This window comes from Pteropus medius, unplaced genomic scaffold, assembly GCF_902729225.1.
Source record: "Pteropus medius unplaced genomic scaffold, Ma_sr-lr_union100, whole genome shotgun sequence".
Classification (NCBI taxonomy): Eukaryota; Metazoa; Chordata; class Mammalia; order Chiroptera; family Pteropodidae; genus Pteropus; species Pteropus medius.
In genome coordinates, this window is record NW_024351543.1 from 15,926,270 (window position 1) to 15,941,083 (window position 14,814).

The 14,814-nt window shown below is 37.5% G+C and overlaps 1 long non-coding RNA gene and 1 pseudogene across 1 annotated transcript in view; both read left to right on the forward strand.

The window, feature by feature from the left end:
• Window positions 1-14,487, forward strand: part of LOC120586805 (uncharacterized) — a 36,852-nt gene extending 22,365 nt beyond the window's left edge. Inside the window, exons 2-3 of the long non-coding RNA XR_005648810.1 lie at window positions 8,332-8,450; window positions 13,569-14,487. This is a non-coding gene — a long non-coding RNA (uncharacterized LOC120586805). The remainder of the gene's footprint in view (window positions 1-8,331; window positions 8,451-13,568) is intronic.
• On the forward strand, window positions 12,776-12,891 carry LOC120586875 (uncharacterized; annotated as a pseudogene).
• Window positions 14,488-14,814: the final 327 nt, after the last annotated feature.

Consider the following 14,814-nt stretch of genomic DNA (forward strand, 5'->3'; position numbering starts at 1 on the left):
CACACACACACACACACACACACACACACCAGAAAAATATAGCTTTATTACTTTCCCCTTCTCTCTTTCCCTTCTCCAAACTCCCCCAGACCACTCAAATAGAAAAAGTCTGAAAAAGAAAATAAGGAGTTCAAGCGTCTTCAACCCTTGGCTTGAGTGATTTTATCATTGTTGTTTGTACTCTTTCTGAAATAGTGTCAATGGAAGGGAGTTTATCATGATAATAATGAGACTTAAACTTTAGGACTCTTCGTTTTCACAAGACCTCTCCTAAATTGCAATCATGTAGTCATGTTTTAGAAACAATTACAAGCATAAAATGTTTTCATTATTTTTCCTAAAAAGTGTTCCCCGTGTTATACAAATGTTAGGCCCTACAAAAACTAGATCCACCCTGAAGATTATTTCCCATTGGTTTGCCTAACTTATTTGAAGTCACAGTCTCGCCTCTAGCCCTACTCTTCTCCTCAGCTAAGATCCCCTCCTTTTCCCGTCATTCTAATAAATTCACAAGAAAACCTCTGTGTTATGGAGCTGCTGTTTTTAAAGTTCTGTGTTATTACCAAGAAAAAGAAAATGGATATTCATTTAATTTCGAAAAGGAAATATAACCTTATTGGCAAGAAAGCTTAGTGCTCGGCTGCCGTCCGACTCACTGGGTCAAAAATTCCTATCCTCCTCAACCTCTCCAGCCCACTGCCTCCAAGTCAGCTTTCTCCTTTGCTTAGCTAACTTCTCCTTGTCCTTCACGCTTACTTTAAAATTCATCTCGAGAGCCCTTTACAGCCTCTCCTGTGAACTCCCACTGGACTTGAGTTTCACCCTACAGAAAGAACTTTTAGGACATCATTACAATGTGAGCTCTTAGTGTCTAGCAGGTATCAGATATAGTCTCTTACAGTGGCTGGCACAAAACCAGCCCTCACTGTATACCGAATGAATGGATAAATGAATGAACAAAAGGATACTTTTCTGAATGAGGACTCAGGGTATCAAAACTCTGGTTGCAACTCTGCTACTAAGAAGCTCAATAACATGGAACAAACCCATGAATTCTGGGGCCACACTTTCCACATGCAGATGTATACAGCAAGGATCCCGGGTGGGCTCCAAACTGAGATTATCTTTAGGGTCTTATATATCTGGAGCCAGTCTCTACAAGAAGGAATGAGGTGCCTCCTAAGACAGATCACATCCTAAGGAAAGACAAGGCAATCACAGACAACTTGGTTCAACAGTCATGAATTGGTGTTGAGGAGGCCTGTGGGTCTTGAGTATAACTGGGGCCTGTCGCTCTGATGGTTCTTTTGCCCAGGCCCTGTAGACATAGACTACAAACAGGTAAACAAATTTTCTTTTATTTATTTATTTATTTTTTTCTACTAATTGCTTTGCTGGACTTTAGGATCTCAACGTGTCAGCATCATTAGTATTGGCAGCTTGGGCAGATACAGAGCATGGCACTGGTAGTATTGGAAGAGGATAGCTTGAGCATCAGCAGGAATGAGGGCCTGTTTGGTGGGCACTGAAGACAGGCAGCCTCTCTTATAAAGAGGAAAGGATACCAACACAGTGAAATGGAGCAAAAGAGAAGGAAAATGGTCGACAGCTAGTGTCATAAGAAAACAACTCACAGTCTGTGTATCATAATCACCCTAGTCATTTACAAAACTCTATGGAAAAAATGTAAGGAGGGCTAGATGTTGCACAAAATCAGAGATGCATGGTTTTACAATTACCGCATGAGCCTTCTTTTACTCTAGGGTGTGGGCTGAAATACGTTTGGGAGTTTATCTGAAATTCAAAAAATTGTGAATATACTTACTCAAAGAATGTGATAAACAGACTATTTCAGAAACTATTTCTTCTTTTTCCAATGCAGTAGAAATGATCAGGCATCCTAACTCTAATACTTAATCAATGTGTTGAATTAGTCAAATTATTTAGCTTATCTGAGCTTCAGTTTCTTAACTGGAAGATGGGGATGATAATGTCTACTTTGCAGAGGTACTGGGAAGAGACTTGACATTTCAAATACAGGCGAGCGTCTGGCCCTTAGTGGGTGTTTGATAAACATTAGTTCCTCCTTCCTACTTTCATCTCCCTTTATTAATCAAGCTTCTTCTTCAATCCCGAGCTAATAGAAGTTCAATGGAGAAAGGGTAAGGGCAAGAGGAAATAAACTTCATCTGGTTCTAGAAGTTCTCTTTTGATATTCATCACATTTTTAAAGGGATTAAAGACTCTTTGAAGTAAAGAAAAAAAAAGGACTGGTTTGGCTCTGAGCCATTGAAAACAATTCTGAGCCATCTTTTCACTGCAATATCATTCTCCCTCTCCAGCTAGGCCTGCACTCACACTACGTAGCTGGAGGTTTTAGCTGTGGTCATCTTCGTATCAGGACTATATGTCCCACAGGAATCACTTCGAAGTCCTTTAAGAGGTTATACAAATATAATATTCATGTAAATGTAAAAGTTCTTGACTATCAATGGACTTTACTAATGTATTAAAATTATTAACTGCCACACAGATACTAGTGAAGTTCTCAATGGAATTATAAGTTTAGAGTCATAGTGTTCCATTCCAAATGAATCCCATACAAAGCATAGTCCTATTTAATATTTCCATAATTATGCATATCTTCCATTATGAGCAGTTGCTTTCATTGACTTCCTGTGAGCAGTGTGAAGTGTTTATGGGCTTCTGTGTGTACACACACAATGAGGCATAACAGGTTGCAATGAATAGAACATGGTTTAAGGGCTGTGGTAGAGCTGTGTCTAAACTTCAGTTCCACCACTCACTAATTCTTTGACCTTGAGCAATTTAATTAATCTCTCTAAACTTCAGTTTCGTTAATTTTAAAATGGTATTTTCAGGATTTATGCACAACCAGAGCAACCAAAAATGATAGTTCTGTTATTAATATTACAAATATAATGAGGCAATATGTTAAATGTTGTATATAAACATTGTTAACAAATAAGTTTTAGGAGTAACTTTCTAAAAAATAATCGTTCAGATATTTTGATGGTAAAGATCACAGAGGCAGCAAAAATATTCACAAACTTTTCACTAATCAAGGGAAAAGGGAGGGAACTCATAAAAAATGTTATTACTTTATCTGTCTTTTCCAATTCAGTCATTGGGAGTTAACAGTAAACACAATATTGATTCATTATATTTACTGAAACTTAGCCAGCAGCAGTCCTCTGGGGCCTGTTATCTTTCTGGGAGAAATTCTGACTTAGCATTGTTGCCTCTTCCAAAAATGATCTGGCAGAAAACAATATCCTGCCCAGAATTCACAACATTTCTTCATTGCTGAAAACAAACAAAAAAGTTTATTTCCTCTGAAATCTTCTCAGGATCCTTCCTCCCAATTTATCTCCTAGAAATCAATTTTCCCATAGCCTTTTTGACTCACTTTGATGACAGTGAGCAGACAGATATTCCTCAAGGTAGAAATGAAGCCTTTGACAGGTAACGTAATGTCACCTGGATGTTTCATGATTAAATCGTCTGAAACGATTTAACCAACTGTCCATGGTAATTATTTCTGGCAGATGGTTCTGTAAGTGATTACAAATTCTCATTTTTCAAAACTTATCTATATTTTCCAGTTTTCCTACAACAAATATTTATTATAAAACACAATGAAAGTTAAAACAAAAACTATGGTGATGTCAAGGTTGTAGCCACATATACGTTTCTTAAAGTTTGCAGCTGTTTTCATCTTGAATTGCTTTAACGGGCTCTGCACTTGACATACATTCTCTTATTTAACTCTCTTGACCGTATCTACTTATGTTGCCCATTTTTCCCTTGAGGAAGCAAAGTCCAGAGAGTTTAATAAGTTGATCTAAGTCTCAGAGCTAGGAGGAGACAGTGCCAGGGTTCAACCATTATTGAATTAAGAAGTGCATTTTTAAACACCCTACAAGTAGATGGCAAAGTGAGTATTTGAACTCAGTTCTGACTGAGCAGTCTATATTTTTAGCCACTGTTATTCCTTCAAACATCTTGAGATGAAAAACGCATAGTATGACCAATATGGTTTCTTTTTGTAGCTACAGTTAACATGAGGGAAAAAGTGGTTTCTTCCCTGACAACTGAATGGCCAGTTCTTTTTTTTTGAAACAGATGGATTTTATGAGGTAAGAGCTTCAGTTATGTCTATGATAAGGCCCACTTTACTGAAAAGGCCCATTCTAAACCTAAAACATCTATAAAAGGTATCTTTGTTTTGAAATTTGTAAAGAAGATTTCAAAGATATTATGTGACAAGATAATATGAGGTAGATGGAACAAAGGGATAACATAGAAACATAAAGTGAACCCCAAGATAAGGCCATTTAACACAAGAATAAGAGAACTTAAATCTGACGCATATTCACCACTAGCAAGTAATTAAAGAAAAAATGACTTAAGAGAACTTTTAGTAATGCCCAATATTCTAAATTTTTGTAGGCGAGGTTCGAAAGTTAATTTCGACTGGGTTACAATTTAATGACCATTAAGTACCTTCTAAGGCAGAAATATTTTGACTTCCTTTGAGTTTTAAAAACTTGTCCCCGAGACCTTTCCCTTCCATGCTTATATTTCTCCTCCTCAGACTTTGGTCTTGCTTTAAAAAAAAAAAAAAATTCTGTTTATTTTCATTTAGTTTGGGGTGAGAGAAAAGAGATTTCTTTTCTCGTGGAGTTCTAGCACCTATGTTGAGTTTAATTAAATGACTAAGGGAATTAATCTGCCAAAGAATGGATTATAAAACTAGTCATGTGTTTTTAAAGCAGTTTCAGGTTTCAGTTTTGGAAAGCTGGATTTAAGAGTAACTAAAATCAATGCCTAACGGCGAATGGGAGAAGAATAAAGTCTTACCCATTCTGCCTTGATCATATTACATTTCAAACACACCATCCTCTGCCTCAATTTCAAGCAGAATTAGCTGAAAGCTTGAGAATGGCACCTTCAGGAGTCTGGAGGAACTGACACAGAAAAGAAAAAGCAAACTCATCGGGCCAAGGCGTACAGAGATGGCTGGGGAGCCCAGGCTGCCAGTTTGATAAGTGGCCCTATTCCACTCTGAAGTCCATTGGACTTCTGGACAGAGAGATGTGGGATTTTATTATTGTTTATTCCTTGACCTAGAGCCAAAATAAGCCCCTGTACTAAATATCCAGCTTTGCATCTAAGGCATTTTTTGTCTCCACTGTGGCAAAGGAAAACACGTCTTTTTTCTGTTGCTATGTATATTGGCAAATATCCTATTCAAAGAATTGTGCTCCAAGAACTCTGGAAACACCTGCCAGCAGAAAACTTGGGAGCTTTGTTTAAACAAGTGTACCTGCCAACTTTCCAGTACTGTTGACTTTGCAGGACTGAAAAACGTAGACTATTTTAAAACCTGCTTGAGGGATAACAGGAACCGGACCATGGAGATGAGGCACGGAATGTGCCTAGAATCATATTTATCTTTTTTTTTCCCCTAACATTGCGTAGTCTAAGCCTTGTGTGAGCACACAGTAATGTTAATCTCTCTTTACCACAGAGCCCACCATGTGAATGGGCAGAATGCTTAGGCCTGAATTCAAAATATTTCGCAAAACAGAGTTTCTAAGAAATACTGCGGTAATCTAAAGCACTAGGCTCTATGATATGTGCAGGCATTAAAAAGATGTCCTTTAGGTTATCATGAGTATATGGAGTCCTTCTGTATATCTTCTCTATGTATATCTTCTATAGCATATTGTCAATCACCCATTGTGGATAGTTGTGAGTATTAGAGAGCAATTCTAAGTCTGAGTATTAATTGGACTCTAATATTAGAAACAGTTCCACTCTCATTCTACCCCATCAAATTAACTGCCATAGGTAATTGTCCAACAGGCAAGATGCTTTCTTGGGGTATTAAATAAAAGTATTTGGATGAATACATCTTAATAGCTGGCATTAAAAATAAATTGTGATGATCAAGACAATAATATTTAGTGGCATTTTTTTCTATTCCTACAGTCAGTGCATGATTGTTTGAGAGTAACTGAGTTGAGATCAGCAGAGGAGGCGGAAGGACACCAAGTCCTTGCCTTGCAGAGCATAAAGTGGTCCCATTGAACTTCAGTTGTTTCCATGGCTGAGCATGATATGTGAAGTTTTCTAGATGGGATCAATGCTGCTACTCCAAAGAAAGGTATATCAGCCTAAGGATGCTGATCTGCTTTGGGTGATGGGAAGGAAGAATGTTAAAAACCTTTTTCTTAACTTGTCCCTCTTCTGGCCTGTTATGAAGAATCCTACCATTTTGAGTTACTCTTTTGGATTAAGGCTTTTTAGGATGGTCATCTTGCTTCTTAGGTCCTCAGTTTCTCTATATAAAATTAGAGAATTAGACTATGTATCATTTAGCTACCACCAGAATAATGCTTTACAATGAAGGTCTGCAGGTCATTTCTGCCTCCACCCACCAGAGGCTAAAACAAGCCACAAGCTGTGAGCTTATAAAAATTAAGGTCTGGCTGCCCTCTGTAAGGCATTCTAACTTACTAGAATGGAAATGTAGAGTAGGAAACTGTCTAGGAAATCTTATATCTAATAATAATATTAATAATAATAATTTGAGATAATTTGGATGCAAGGGCTCTGTGCAATCTAGCTTAACTATTGGAGTATCCTAAGATTCTAAAAAGCACCTCTATTCTGACAGCACACATGAATATCAAGTACCAGTGTCATTTTACTGAGTCAAGTTATATATGTCAGCTGAAACATGTTACTCTTCCTATCCTCGTTGACATATTTGGCAGGGATAGCAAGTCTATAAGCTAATACAAATAGAGAAGTGGAAGCAAGGAAGGAATAAAGACATCTCATCAAGATGTAAATACTAACATCTCGAATTTTGTTTACAACAACAATATTAAACAATAAATCAAGTGCTGATTTTAAGCAGTATTTCCAGAAATTCAGGGTTAATACGCAGTTATCCCAGGCTGTGAAAAACTCAAGCAAAATCTCAGTCATTTAATACATTATTCAGTGCTCCACCAGAGAAACAGAATCAGTAAGACATCGGTCATCTAGCTATCTGTCTGTCTGTCTATCATCTATCTATCTATCTATCTATCTATCTATCTATCTATCATCTATCTTTCTATCTATCAACCATCTATCTATCTTATCTATCATCTATCATCTATCTGTTTATCTATGGCTTACACAATTGCAATTGGCAATTGTGAATGCTGGCTATACAATCTCAGTTCTGCTTTTAAAGTGTTTCGACTGATTGAATCAGGCCCAACCAAATTATAGAGGATAATAATCTCTTTTATGTGAAGTCAACTGACTGTAGATGTTAATCATATCTACAAAATACCTTAGCGACACCTGGATTAGTGTCTGATTGAAGAACTGGCTACCATACCCTAACTAAAATGGCACTTAAATCTGACCATCATAATTCAGACTTCCCCTTTCTGATTTTTGCCACATTCATGTATTATCAGTATTTTTAATGAATATATTTATTAAACTTATTTCCTCCTTCATTTTAGCCCCCTCCTAAGCAGTAAGAACTATGAAATTACTGACTTGATGTGCTAGTTATGTAAGTTATGAATACAAATTATATTTATAGGTGATATAAAAAATTATAACTATTAAAATACCACCTTAAATGATTTACCTTACCTTCTTGGAAATGCTAGATTTGTCAAATCAACTGCCAGAGAGCTGGGTTGAAGAGTTTGCTGCAAAGAAAGAAGGAATTTTAATAAGCAAAGAAAAGTCTTGAGCCAGACTCTCAACCTATGCATGGCAAAATACAAGATATTTTCTGTTACAGAAAGCTTTGGGAAACCTGGTATATGAGTGTCTGGGGACTGGAACTGAGACACCTCTGCTGAGAATGGAGAATAGAAGAATGCTGAGCATTTTTTTTTTTTTTGGTAGTTTCATATATATTTGAAGAATGACTGTAGCTACTTGTGTTATAACTTTCAGGAGGCTATATTATAAAGCAGGGGTCCCCAATTCCCAGAACATGGACTGGTACTGGTCCGTGGCCTGTTAGGAACAGGACCACACGGCGGGAACTGAGCAGTGGACCAGCGAGCAAAGCTTCATTTCTATTTGCCGCCACTCCTCGGCAATAGTAACACCACCTCAGCTCCACCTCAGATCATCAGTCATTAGTTTCTCATAGGAGCACTAGTCCCTGGTGCCAAAAACGGTTGGGGACCACAGTTATAAAGAACTTGAAATAATTAAATTTATCAAGCCAAAGAGATAGAAGATAAAAAAAAAAAAGACATAATCTTTGCTTTTAAGATTCATATGTTGCTGGAAGACTTCAGGGATGAGGAGTAAAGGAGTCAGGTGCTCAGGAGAGGCTGCCTGGAGGAGAGGATGTCTGAGCTGAGGCTCAAACAATAGCAGAAATTAGCCTGGTGAGTAGAATTTGGATGATGGGAGTGAAGAGGGGAGAATTCCACACAATGTGAAAGCATGAACAAAATCGCAGACTTGAACTTGCATGGTGTGTCTATATGTATCTCTGTGTGTGGGTGGGTAGGAGTCAGAATAGATACAACACAGTTAAGTCACCACATTACACAACTCCAGGGTTTCTCATTCATAAAGAATCTGCATGACCATAGGTGCCTGAAGCACAAAATATGGAGGCTGGAATGGCAGTAGACGATGGTGGAGAAGTAGGCAGAAACCAGATCGTCATGAATTCTTAATTTCATGATGACGAAGAGTTTGGCCTTTATACTACAGAGCAATGCTGGATTTTCTAATGCAGGGATAGGTATATTCTTAAGACACCAATGAATGAGAAGGGCAATGATTTTATTTTGAAAGTTTCGTAAATATTTTAAATATAAAAAGAGTTATTTTAGGGAAAAAAATCTCAAAATGCTAGATTTTCTTATACTTGTTTAGTATTTTAATATTGCTTTTATTTTTGAATTACCCATGGCAAGAGGGAGGTAGGTAGACGTCAGCATAATCTTGTCAGTGTTTTGTGCAACTAAGGGTTTTCGGGCCCTGCTATGGATGATGTGAAGCTTTTGAAGGGCCGTAAACATGAGAAAATAAAGGAGGGAGAATCTGATGACTAGGGTCAGGTGCCTTGTTTTGGTGTCAGATGAAATTAAAAAAGAGTTTTGTTTTGTTTTACATTAACTGAACTCTGTGTGATGCATACAATACCACCTTGATATTACCAAGTTCGAAAGTTATTTGAAAAAAAAAATATATACCCAGTCAAAGTTTCTGACAGGACACAAACGGTACATTCAAACGGAATAATTCAAGGAAATTTACTAAAGGGATATTTACTGATGGAATAGGAATTACTTTGGTTTAAGGGAAACCAACAGGGAATACGCAGGGGCTAGCAACAGCAGGAAGCTATTAGCGCCCTGAAGCATGAAGGGACAAAAGGTGAGAATACTATGTAGGACCCTGAGAGCCTAGCTGTAGTTGTATGAAGTCATCAGAACTGGAGCAGTAAGCTTTGGTAGAGGGACATAGCCAACATGTGATAACCCAGCATGGAGAAAGCCAGAATACATATCTTGTTCTCATTCTCCTGCTTTCTAGTTTTCTAACAAATCCTCCAGTTTTTCAAATTCAGACAGAAGCCAAGGATAAAGTTGTCCAATGACGAAGCCATAGCGGTTAATTTTCTCTATAGAAAACAAGGTGAAGAAGGATGGCAAGTGGATCTGGAAAATAGAAAATATCTAGCCTTGGTATATACTACAAGCAAACATCATTTAAATAAGTATTTACCTTCTACACCTGAGATCAGTAAATCATGGCTCATGGGACAAATCTATCCTACAGCCTGTTTTTGGAAATAAAGTTTTTTTGGAACAGCCACAACTATTTGTTTACAAATATCCTATGGCTCCTTTTGTAATACAGTGGCAGAGTTGAATAGGTGAGACTGACAATATGGTCTGAAAATTTTAAAAATATTTATCTGACCCTTTACAGAAAACTTTCATTAACTCCTGCTCTACACAATGAAAAGGATTTCTCCTTTATAAAAATGTTTTGTGGTGATAACAATATATACTCTAATAGGTGCTCTCATTTTTTGACCTCTGTTATCATCAAATGTGAAATTATTTTGTTTTGTTTCTTTCATAGACTGATGCTATGTTATATATATATAATATATTCCTTTTCATATATATATATATGAAATGGCTCTAATCGGAGAGTATCTTCAACTTAAAATAAATAAAAGTAACCAGCAAATAATCTAGAGTGGCACATTTATGACAGCCTTCCTAATTTACCTGCTTTCTCAGTTTTTTTTTAATATGTAGATTACTATTTTTAAAATGACTAGACTCAAGCATATGATTATGTAAGTGTACATCGTCATGGTGTGTGTGTATGTGTGTGTGTGTGTGTGAGAGAGAGAGAGAGAGAGAGAGAGAATGTGTACATATAAGAAAAGACTGAAAAAATATGTTGAAGATTTTCACTTCGTGGATCATGTAAGGTCACTTGTGACTTTTGTTTCCAAGTGATTTTTAACCAGTAGTTTTTAAATTAATTTATTTAGAAACTCTCAGACACTGCTCTCATAAATCTTGGCTTGGATATTTCTCGCTGCTGTGCCATTCCACATTTCCACCAAATTTCTAACAGGATTAATTGTGTTCTGGTAAAGCAAAGAAAAGATGAAACTTGAAGTTAGAAAGCCTATTGTATAGTTATTCTTCAATAATTACCAGTGGAAAGACTGAATGAAAAAGGAGGTGAACAAAGGAAAAGGGAGGGAAGAAATGTTTAACCATGATAATATATTGCTTCCTATAAATGTGTAATAAATGGAATTCTTTTAAACTTCATGTAAAAAATTACATGTCACAAAACACCATAAACAAAATCCAAGTACAAATACAAAACTAATGTATACATTTATGTGTGTATTTGCAATTCAGATCACCAAATTTCTATGAATGAATGAAAAAAGAATAACTCAATAGATAAAAATAGATAGTATAGAAAAAATAAAATACAGTGGTGCTTAAATTATTGAAAAAGTTTTATTTTTTATTTGTAATAAGAGAAATCAGAATTAAAATTATGAAAGAACATTTTTCATCTTTCTGACTTATGCGGTTTAGTTACACACACCGTTGGGAAGGGTATGGGATTAATATGCTCATACGTTGCTGTGTATGAGTGTGAAGGGTTATACTCTTAATGGAGAAAACTTCAGCAATTTTTTGGTATTACAAATAGCATACAGTTCAAACCCACGATTCTACTTCCAGAAATTTTGGTATGAATTCTATATGTGAGAAATGACATGTGTACAATAATTGACAATATGTGCATTATTTATTGTTCCATCACTGTCATAGCAAAAAAATTGTTATTTTTTTAATGGGACCTGGAAGATTGGTTAACAAATTAGAAGCGCAAAGAATAAATATATGTCAGTATATAGATACATATTCTACCCCTAAAATGGCCCCCTCTAAAGAAAGGGGGTGTCTTCAATATGCCATCCTCTATTTGAAGGTCACAAACCCTTGCCTTAGTGTGAGCTACAAAGAATGCAAAATTCAGAAGCTATTAAAAAGAATGCAGCAGTTATATACTAATTGAAACAAAATAATCTTGAAATGTGCTACAAAACGTAGCAGGATGTCATTGAACAAGGGAGCCTGGGTGGTATAGGACTTAGAATACAGCCTCCCAAAGGCACTGAGCAGGACAGAGGAGGCTGGAGAACAGATCTAGTAGGGCAAGTGAAGAAAAAAAAAAAAATCACAATATTATAAAACATGCTTCTTACAATGCGTTTGTTTATGAAGATCAAATATGGAAAAGTGCTTTGAAAAGTAGGGGGTATGATGTGACCAAAAGACTTTTATTAATCTGTTAGATCCACTTATGACTCAAGCTTCTTATTGGTTTCAGATGAGACTTACTTTTCCTCTGTTAGTTGCTTGACTGGTGACATACCTTGAAATGCTTGGAGAGGGGTAAAAAGGCCAAGAGGTTTGAGTAAAAACCATCTGTGATAGTCAACAAAAACTTCTCAACCATTTTAGTATCATGTTTTTTGAAAAAAAAAAAATGAATTCTAATAAATCAGATCTCAACTCAGAAAAGGTGAAGAAAAAGGTCACGAGAGATAGACAGAGAGACAGAGAGACAGAAAGACACAAAGAGGTGTGATCTGGACTGGGCTAGAGATAGTATAAAGATGTCTTTAGAAGATCAAAGAAACGGGACTTGATTATTTGGTATTGGAGCAAAGGGAAACAATGAGAAAGAACAAGAAATCAAGGGTGACTCTGAGGTTTCGAGTTTGTTTGTGACAACACTTGCCAGAATAGGAAACAAAACAAAACAAAACAAAACAAAACAAGAGAAAAAATTGGAAGGAGAAATAAGTCCAGTTTTAGAACACTATGCTCTGTGCTTTGTATATTTTTCTCTCATTTAAACTTCTAACTATCCTATGAGGTATGCATTATTATTCTCACTTTGCAGATGAGAAGTACAGACTCAAAGAGGTTGAACAGCTTGCTAGAGTTTGCATGGCTTGGAAAAAACAGAGCTGAGGTCTCTGTCCAGGTCTGTCTTTTCCCCATTCAGGACTCTCAACTATCATGGTTTCAATGAGGGTTTAAAACACCAGGACGTGGTTCCACAGTGTAGCGGTTAGCACGTCTGCTTTACACGCAGAATGTCCTGGGTTCACACCCCAGTGGAGCCACAGTCCATGGTCTACGGCCATGCCACCCTGAACAAGCCCAATGTCTGATCTCGGAAGCTTAGCAGTGTCGGGCCTGGTTAGTACTTGGATGGGAGACCACCTAGGAAGACCAGGTGCTGTAGGCATAAATAATAATAAATAATAAAATAAATAAATAAATAAAACACCAGCCAAGAACTTCCACATCTCAGCACAGGGATCATATTAGGCTCGCTGTCCTTTAGGGTAGATTTAAGTACGACTTAATTTTTAAAAACTTGTCTCTAATGAGCCATTCATACCACTGTCAACAACTTCTAATTAGAGTATTTGCCCATCCAAGAGATCCCATTTCCTTGTGAGTGTGAGGGATACGGAGATTGAGCATCACAGAATCCTAGAAAAGAAGAGCTCAAGTAGACTTTAGAGCATCTCACTCACCACAACCTTTTGGTCTGTGATGGAGAAAGCTCGGGACCCCAATCACTCAAGGACACAAACAAGTGGCAGAGTCTCTTGAGCCTTCTTCTACTACTACCCCATTATTTTTTCCAGTTTCTCAGAGCAGTAAAATGCCTCTTGTGCTCTAATCCAGCCCCCTAGGGACATGAGAAGTCACAAGTCAAGCGAGAGGGCAGCCTTGGCCTGACTAGCTTCAATCCTGGATATTGTCTTCCTTGCTCACCTTGAGTACATAACACGCACACGCAGGGATGAGAGAGAGTGTTTCATGAGCCCGCATGGCTGAGAACGTCACATGCTCTGGCTGCCTTTCCTATGTGCACTGGAAGTCATATGATCTCATTTTTATTTCTCCCGTGAGGTTCTCACACTTCTGTGGAAGACAGACTTATTTGGAATCAATTGTAGCTGCCAGTTACGGGAACCCTCCAGTGACACTTCTCTGTCAGAGAGCCATCTGAGACTGATCCTGGGGACACCATTGTGCAATCTCCTGTCAACTTGCAATACACATCACCTAGAGCAAAGCATGTTGGTGGAGCCTGGAAAGCCTGTTCCTGCGGTCCCTCCTACATCCCCTCTGACCTGGGTGAGGCGCTTCCATGCAGCCTGAGAACACAGGACATATTGCCCTTTGGGCATAAGCTCTTCCTGAACTTAAGTTTCAAGAAATTTCTTAAAGTTAAGAGGGAAAGAAGGAAAAGGAAGAAGGAAATGAATATTTACTGCATCTGCTATGGGTCAGCTTAGGGCAACTCTTTGTATAAACAACCGCTTTGTATCCTCACAGGATAACTATAAAATGGACATTATTAATCTCATTTTTCAGATAAGAAAATGGAGGCTCAGAAAGTAATTTGCCTGTGTCTGAAGTGAGCAATGTTCCTGCCTTCTTATTCTTTTTTTATCTAAGTGGCTTCCTGCACTTTAGGCAGTAACTACTCTTTTATATTTACGGGGGCTTTAGAGTTTGCTAAGCATCATTATTTCTATTAATGTTAGATGGTATTATCTTCATTTCACAGACAAGGAAACTGAGACTCATTGAGTTAAGATTTCTTTCACTCAAGAGCACAGCTCTTATAAGTCAGGCAGCCAGAATTAGAAATCCCATCTTCTAACACCTTTAGAAAAATGAGTGCACAGGGAAGATGCTTTATGAGTGAAAATGGTCTTTCAGTTGTTCTCTGATGCTTATCTGCTTAACGAGCTCTTATTCATCCTTTGCTCTAGACAAAGGAGCAAATCTTCATCATAATCGTCATCATAATAAACATTTACCGTACACCAGTTGCTGATATGTTTGCTTTCACTTGTTTGCTCCTCGGAATCACCTTGTGAAATAGTTACTATCAGGATCCACATTTGAGAGATGAGAAAACTGAGCCATGGAGAGATAGAGAACTTACCCAAGGTCACACAGGTAATCAGTGCAGAAATGAACTTGAACTGAGGCAGAATTGCTCAAGATGCCAGACTCTTCACACCATGTATGCATCCTCTCAGACGGTGTCCTTATGGCTCTGGGATGTCTGTGCTCACTCCCCACTCCTGTTCTGCTCCCTTTGCCCTTCTCACATATTCTCACGGTTGAGAATACGTTATTT